Genomic DNA, 8,289 nt, shown 5'->3' with positions numbered 1-8,289 from the left:
AACAAAATACATGCAGTTTGTTGACAGAGATTTGATAAAGATCGATAATTTGAAAGAACATGTTCTATCAAAAATAACTCCAAGATATTTACACACAATAACAGTTTTCCTTAGGTTCAACTAACTGGTTGAGTATCCAATTTGGACATTCCCATTTTTATATGGGTGTTGCCCTAATTTATCCCTAGTCTAGTGTCTGACAATTGGGATGTCTAACTAATGGGAGTAAATCGTTTTATTCAGTCATATTGCTCAAGACCATGCAAGTTGACGTACATGGACAAGTCCATTATTAATGCAAAGTTTTATTCAGAATACATTTCCTTACATACACATAAGAAGCTTCGCTAAAAGTTCAAAGGCGGCTACAATACCTTATCAGGCGATAAAGTATACTTTTTGCTTTACGTCACACTGTATTGACGTCACCATGCCATTCTGGTCTTCCCCCTCGTAATCAAAGGTACAATGTACCCCTGGTAACCGACGTCAGGATGCTTGGCCATTGTTATCGCCTTGTACAATATCCTACAGTAAACTACGCCACAGCATCCCGTTTCTTGGTTTGTAGTTGCTTCAAGCGGCTAAATGGAAACATTACGTTAACTTCTTTCGAGGGATATAATTGTCTCTGCTGGAATGACAATTGAACATCGACACTGCAATGTTCGCCGACTGAGCCTATGTCCACAGTCAAACAATGCACACGAGGAATGTCGCGTGACTACTCAGCTTCATCTGGATGAACTGATTTTAATATATATTGAAAGTAGAAATGCAACATTCATATTCCCTCCTGTGGTTTACAATAATCAAAAATTTAATGAATAAAGAGAAGTTATTTAACCCGTACACCGACTTGAAACTTTTTTATCGTGTGTTTCCTTAGTAACGTCCGTCTTAACGTAGGGGGGCAAAACAGCGGGGCAGAACAGCACGTCAGTTAGCCCTGAACGAGCATTGTTAATTTAGGCCACCGACACCTTCGTTTTTCTATTTGATTTGTGCCATAGATTAATCTTCGGTAAGTATTAAATTTGGCATCTTAGAAAAGAAATTTAGTTCGCTCTACCCCCATAACGTTATAATAGTTCAGGGCAAAACTGTACTTTATTACACTATACATGGGGTAGAGCGAACTGTATTTCTTCAATATTTTAGCTCCATTTGAATATCAGATTATATTAACACTTCTCCCTTTAGATGTGGACTTTAACGACTTCAGAAATATCAAAGTGTAAGGTCAATGAGCACACAATCATATACACACCTGTAGCATGTGAATTCGAGTTATAGTTCCCAATGGCTATTAATAGTACGTCAGCCTAATTCATTATGTCTACATCAGGGTGCCGTTGTACAAAGCAACCACAGCGCTACGACTGTCGTAAGTGGTAAGTTGAGGTATGGTAGTTGCGATCACCTCAGCGCTAAGGCTGCTTTGTACAACGGCACCCGGGGCTGTTTCCATAAATGCTGAGTCTTCTATTCTTTCTCATTTGATTCGCATTCAGTCATTCACGTATTTCAGCTGAGGGAAATGAATGTGACGGCGGGACCTATATTCAATTTGGGAATGATTACATGGATTTGTTGATACAGACAACTGATATCGATTATGATGATACGGACTATATGGCTCTCAATATCGATATATCCTATTACTACATTTGCACAAAAAATCGTTTTATATAATTGCCTAGGGTGGCTAGACATTCCTTTATTACATATTACAAATCTGGCTGGCTATCGAAATAAATTAGATCATAGAGATCGATAATCGTTAATTAAATATCGATAAAAATCGGAGTCGCAAAATGCAGAATACTGTCAGAAAGAAATTAATCCATCTCACATCACTGGTGAGTGTTGACATCTTTTTGCATGGATTTCTAAAAAAACAGCGTCGTGAACATTATTTAGAAGCAGACCATGAATACAGTCCTATATTTGTCCATTGTGTGAGAAAGTTAAAACTTTTTTGTCGCACAAAAGTTTATGTACGAAATTATCGATAACACAGTTTTCATAGCAAGCAAACAAATACAAAAATATAGCTGAAACATTTTGCGACATCATACAAGGATGGCCTGGTTATCATTTCCCATTACTGAGCCAGAAGATCTCAGCTACTTGCATCGGGGATTGTCCCCGAATAGAAGACAGCAATAAAATCACAAGAACTGACAATATGCCTGATAACACTGACACAAATACTTGGGCAATAAAGACACCATAAAGATGTTAGGATGGCAAAAGGTCTGTCAAACAGCCAGGGTGTTCCAAAGATATGAAGGAACGTAGCTAGTGACCCTCTTGCAGGTGCGTTCATGACCGGAATTCAAAAGTTGAGCAATGGAATGTCTGGTTTTAAAACTTGAAACCAAATTGAAACAATGATGAAATCTAGGGTAACGAGATGTATAATGAAGGGTATCATCCCGATTAGAAGAAACCATCTATTCTGATGGCGCGGACACGCAACAAACCAATAAACGTTCGATTGACTTTGCCGGTTAGTTATTGAGTGACCATACTGGGCATGCGTCAACAGTTGCTACTTCCTCTTCCTCACAAGCAGTCGAAGACACCTGAGTTGACAATGGTCTCTTTAATGAAATTAAAACAAACTTACTCCTTAAAAACCCAGATGTTGGCAGAACTTGTAACTGAACTATTCACGACCAGAATGGGTGATGTTTCGATTGCATCAAAGTTGAAAACGATAAAGTGTCCAGCTACCTGAAAGGATCGCAACACGCCAGAGGAACAGATTTCGAGGTAGAACAAAATGGTCTTTAAATATTCAAACTACAAATCTCAAATCCATCATTACACATTTCAACATTTGTCCTGGATTTGACATGTTTGCATACACGCGGGATAAGAAAATCGTGTGAGCTGGCGTCTATAGTCAGAGGCTTGCGCAGTTAATGCATTCCACCATTGGTCGTGGCATAGCGATCTTATCTATCCATCCCAAAATTTTATCTTTCTATCCAGATGTTTAAAAAAGATTCTATCTGAGCAAGATTGAGTTATTTTAATCGCACCCACAGGCGGATCCAGGGGATGGGGATGGGCGGGTGGGCGAGTGGGGTGTGCACCCTCCCTTTTGTCCTAAAAGTTTAATAATTGACCATTGAAACTCACAGAAAATGGGTGAAATTAACTGCGCACCCCCCTTTTTCCAAAAGCTTATCCTCCCCTGGCACCGTTATGGCCTACGCAAGCCTGGTTCTCACACTTTCAATCTCTTTTTTGTTGCAGGTCCCTCAAATTATCTGCAAAGCAGAGCCTGCTAACATCTGCAATTGCTGGAGATTAAGAAGATGTCAGTCACTAAGGAGCGCTCTTTCTGAATGAGTAAAACAGGCTACGCCAGGTAGGCTTGCCAAACCAGTTATACCAAAACTTATTGAGATGAGCACTTTCAACGAATGTATTGTTTAACCTCGGAACTGAGAGGCACTGTTTTAAGACATTTTGCTTCATATATCAAACAGTATCACTATACCCAATATGTAGTGACCATTGCCCAGTCTACAAACCATCTACCACAAGTTTTAAGAGAAGGATATATAATTATTCATCATTAGAATTTGAACGATTATTCTCTTACTTGGATCAGGTTAATTGGAAAGTAATGTTGGATATAACCGACATTGATTACCGATTTACCGATTTTTTTATTTGATACTTGTGATATATTTATTACAAACAGGATTGTAACAGTTAGAAACAGAGATAAACCATGGACGACAGCTAAACTACGAAACCTAATTCGCAAACGTAATCGCAAACATAAGCTTGCCAAACGACGTAATTCTTCAACTGACTGGGAACTGTTTAGAAGTTTTAGAAATAAATTGGTATCAGCTATAAAGACATCAAAAGAAATACATTTTTCTTAATTGGATAATATTATCAATGAAAATTGTGATAGTAAGACATGGTGGCGGTTGATAAAATCTCATATTAGGAAAAAGGAAAAAATCTATATCATCTCCACCCATATTGTATGATAATGGAATATATGATGATCGAGAATCAATAGCAAATATTTTAAATGATTTCTTTGTCATTCAATCGACTGTTCCAGATCCCGACCGCCCACTCCCTCCACCAGCTATGATAACAGAAAGTAGATTAAATTGTATTGAATTAACCACAGCGAGATGTCCAAGACATATTACTCTCCTTAAATAATAGAAAAGCTACTGGCCCCGACGGAATTGGAAATACCTTTGTTAAACAAAGTGCTACGAAATTATTATTCCCCCATGAGATTTTTAATAGATGCCGCTTCATGCAGCTGTATTCCCAAGATATGGAAAAAAGGATCAGTAATTCCCTTGCATAAGAAGGGTTCAGTAAATGAATGTGGCAACTACAGGCCTGTCGCCCTTTCCAGTTGTTATGAGAATCTCTTATACATATATACATATAAATGTATATCTATAAATCTGTATAGACATAATTATAAATTTGAAGTGATTCCAAAATATGTTTATATTTCCAACAATACCTGTTCACCATGACTCAGAAGGGGTCTCCTCGTTTTGCCACCACCCTATTGTTAAGGGTGGCGAAGCAGTCATGCGTGTTGATTGGAAGAACAATAGGAGGTGGCAGGGGTCATCTCAAGTATTTAATGCATTTACACAAATAAGAAATATAAGAATATTAAAAGGTATATTACACAGGTTACACACTTTCACAATTATAAACAATTAAAGTCCAATGAGGTGAGATACTTTGCACAATATTTACATTACATATTGGATTTGCAAATCTGGACTGCCGTCCAAAACGCTGGGCACTTCGCCATATGGCTTGTCTGTAGTGAAACATACAACCCCTGAGTTCACACTGAAATACTTCAACAGCAGCTGGTTGAGCAGCAACCTCAAAGTCGGAGGCGATGTAGTCAGGTCTCAGGCGATGGTTCAGTTCTGGGGGTTTGGTAGACTGTCAGTTTTACCTGAAGTCATGGCGATGCAACCCGAGTTGCAAGGTCTGGAAAAAGTTTTTATATGTAGATTGCTTTTAGTCTGGGAGCAAAGCAAACACAAGAAGAAACATCTTCTGGCCCACAAAAGCATGTATGGAGTATAGCTGATGAAAGAGTTTAGGACAGATGTTAAAAATCCTTATTTACAGATGGGTCCAAGGATGGTGGCGCGGTTGCTTGTGCCACTGTCATTGGATCCAGAACAATATTATCTCGATTACCAAATAACAGTTCTATTTTCACAGCAGAAGCTAATGTCATATTAACAGCTCTTAAATATATTAAAAAAACCCATCTTAAATATAAACAATATATAATAATTTCAGACTCTCTTTCGTGCCTTCAGGCTATCAAAAATCTTTCTTGCAAACATCCACTTTTAATCGAAATCATTGAAATATATAATGTTCTTGCTACTGGCCAATGCAACATCGTCCTCTGTTGGATATACTCATGCATACCTATTGAAAGGTGAGGATCCTCTGTTTTGTATCCCTTGTGATGAGAGAACCACGGTCAAGCATGCTTGACTGTGTTGAATTTTCCATCATAAGGGATAAATATTTCAATATCAAAACGGGGCGGTGGGGTAGCCTAATGGTTAAAGCGTTGGCCCGTCACGCCGAAGACCCGGGTTCGATTCCCCACATGGGTACAATGCGTGAAGCCCATTTCTGGTGTCCCCCCGCCGTGATGTTGCTAGAATATTGCTAAAAGCGGCGTAAAACCAAACTCAGTCAGTCAATATCAAAACAGTAAAGGACATTTTTAATAATGTTAATTATCACTTAATCATTGATTTTTTAAAAGAGATATATTTGTTAAATGAATTTTGATGCATGTTTTGTAAATAGTGAAAGTTTTATAATTGGTAGTTCAGATTATCAACTTAGATTGTTTGCGGCTGTATGCTCAAAGGGGGTTGAAGTAGCGTAAAATGTATTGTCCTCCTGAGAGGATACGTAAGTCCCAAAAACTTTCAAAGTAAATTTAAACTTAGCGGGATTTTGTCCCAAAATCTATAGCCTGTTTTTATATTGTATTTCAAAGTAAATTTAAACTTAGCGGGATTTTGTTAAACGTAGTATTTTTGTGATTTTAATTTTGACTAAATTTTCCTACAATCGCCAAGGGCTGAAGGGATGGTGTAAATCCAACTAGGGTCTATGCAGGTGGCAAAGGTACTGTAAGTCCCCATGGTCCCTAATATGGTGATCTACCTTCAGTTGTTGGCGATCTATAGCCTGTTTTTATATTGTATTGTCCAAATAGTGCTATTGGTTTTAACTTTCCACGCTAGTTTTAATTCTAATTGTGATATTCTAGTTGTTTTACAGTCCTTCGTCGACAGGTTTTTATAATATACATATATTCCATTTCAATGTCAAATATGTTCTCGTCACGATGTGGCTGAAATATTGCCGATGTGACGTTAAATATTAACTCACTCACTAAATTATTACATTGTTAAAATTGAGTGAACTGTGTTTATTTACAAGTTAGTTTTCATAGATATAGTGAACACTGTTAACATTATCGTGGATGCTCATTAAGCCTGAGTTCAGTTCACTCACTTGCTGCTGTGAGTAATTTTGACATGACCCCTGTGCTTGTATAAACACAGTGAAGATCCGGGTTAAAATTGATCTTCAGTAACCCATGCTTGTCGTAAGAGGCGACTAACGGGATCGGGTGGTCAGGCTCGCTGACCTGGTTGACACATGTCATCGGTTCCCAATTGTGTAGATCGATGTTCATGCTGTTAATCACTGGATTGTCTGGTCCAGACTCGATTATTTGCAGACTAAACTCACTCACTCACACTCACTTTTCTGGATGAACCCAGGATTCATCCCATGATTTACTCTGACCTCATGCAAACTTCCACAACTTCCGTCACTCTGAGCTTTACTTCTGCATTGGGCTAAAAAAAATTAGAAATACTCCTTTAAACGCCGTTAAAATCGTCGCTACAACCACATAACTTGTGACTGTTCCAAAATACATTCTGTCATAAATATGCTTGAATATGAGGAGTTTGAGATACAGCATTATCAAAACAAATCATTTAGATCCGTCCTTCCGCCATGAAACAATCTCAAAACTGAACATGTACATCCATGTGTCGCTCCATAAACAATGCCCGATTATAGCGTTTCTCTAAGATTTAAAGGCCTTTGAGTTAATCTTTTTAAGCATGGAAACAACAATGATGTTATATAATTGTAGTTTGGGCTTTTGACTTCCTCAAGCAAGTTAAAACACAAAGTGATCAGTGCTCAAGTCGGGAGCGAAATGAGAGGTTTAGCCATGTCGGCTAGTTAAACTGACTTTCTGAATGTGCCATCAAACCGAAACATGAGTCTCATTAACCTGTTCAGACAATGGCCCACTTTTCAGCCGATCCGAATTTTCTCGTGTGAAAGTGAAAATAGACATCACAAACAACTATGGTTACACTTAATTCCAATTGCTTGTTTCATAAGAAAATGGTATTTACAAATGAATTGTGTTGCATTGTGATGGAACAGGAACAATATTGTTTATCCAAAGTAAGACTTTTAACCATATGAAATGATACTTGTTTTGCACATTTGTACATATGTATAGACTGCCATTATTAAAACTATTTTAAATTGTTGTGTGATCTCTCCACTCGTAACACAGTTGTGTATGGTAAATAGATAGAATGGCTAGGTAGTTATCTATATGACAGAGTTCAGTAGGTACTTATAAATGGATACAACTGAATTTAATCCTGTGTTGACAGGTGTTCGTCGGGGGGCAGTTTTAGGACCTTTGTTATTCTTAATATATATCAATGGCCTTGTTGATAATATCGATTGGAACATACGTCTTTTTGCTGATGACACATCATTGTAGGTAATAATAGAAGATCTTGTTTTAACAGCAAAATGTTTCAATGACGATTTATGAAGAATATCAATGTGGGCAAATAAATGGCAGGTGAAGTTCAATCCCGATAAAACGGAAACAATTCAATTTAGCAGAAAACGGGTTGCTAGTCCTAAACCCCGGTTATTCATGCAAGGGATTTCTATAAATGAAGTTAAAGAACATAAACACTTAGATCTTATATTTCAAAAGGATGCTAACTGGGCTGCTCAAATTAATAGAATTGAAGCTAGAGTTACTCTTATGATAATTTGCTTGAGAAGTTTGAAATACCGTTTATCACGTAGATCACTTCATATTATGTATCAGTCTTTTATATCACCGCTATTTGATTATTGTAGTCATGTGTGGGATAACTG

Source organism: Haliotis rubra, unplaced genomic scaffold (assembly GCF_003918875.1).
Source record: "Haliotis rubra isolate DU_JTF1 unplaced genomic scaffold, ASM391887v1 Scf153, whole genome shotgun sequence".
Classification (NCBI taxonomy): domain Eukaryota; kingdom Metazoa; phylum Mollusca; class Gastropoda; order Lepetellida; family Haliotidae; genus Haliotis; species Haliotis rubra.
Note: the sequence above shows the minus strand (reverse complement) of the source record.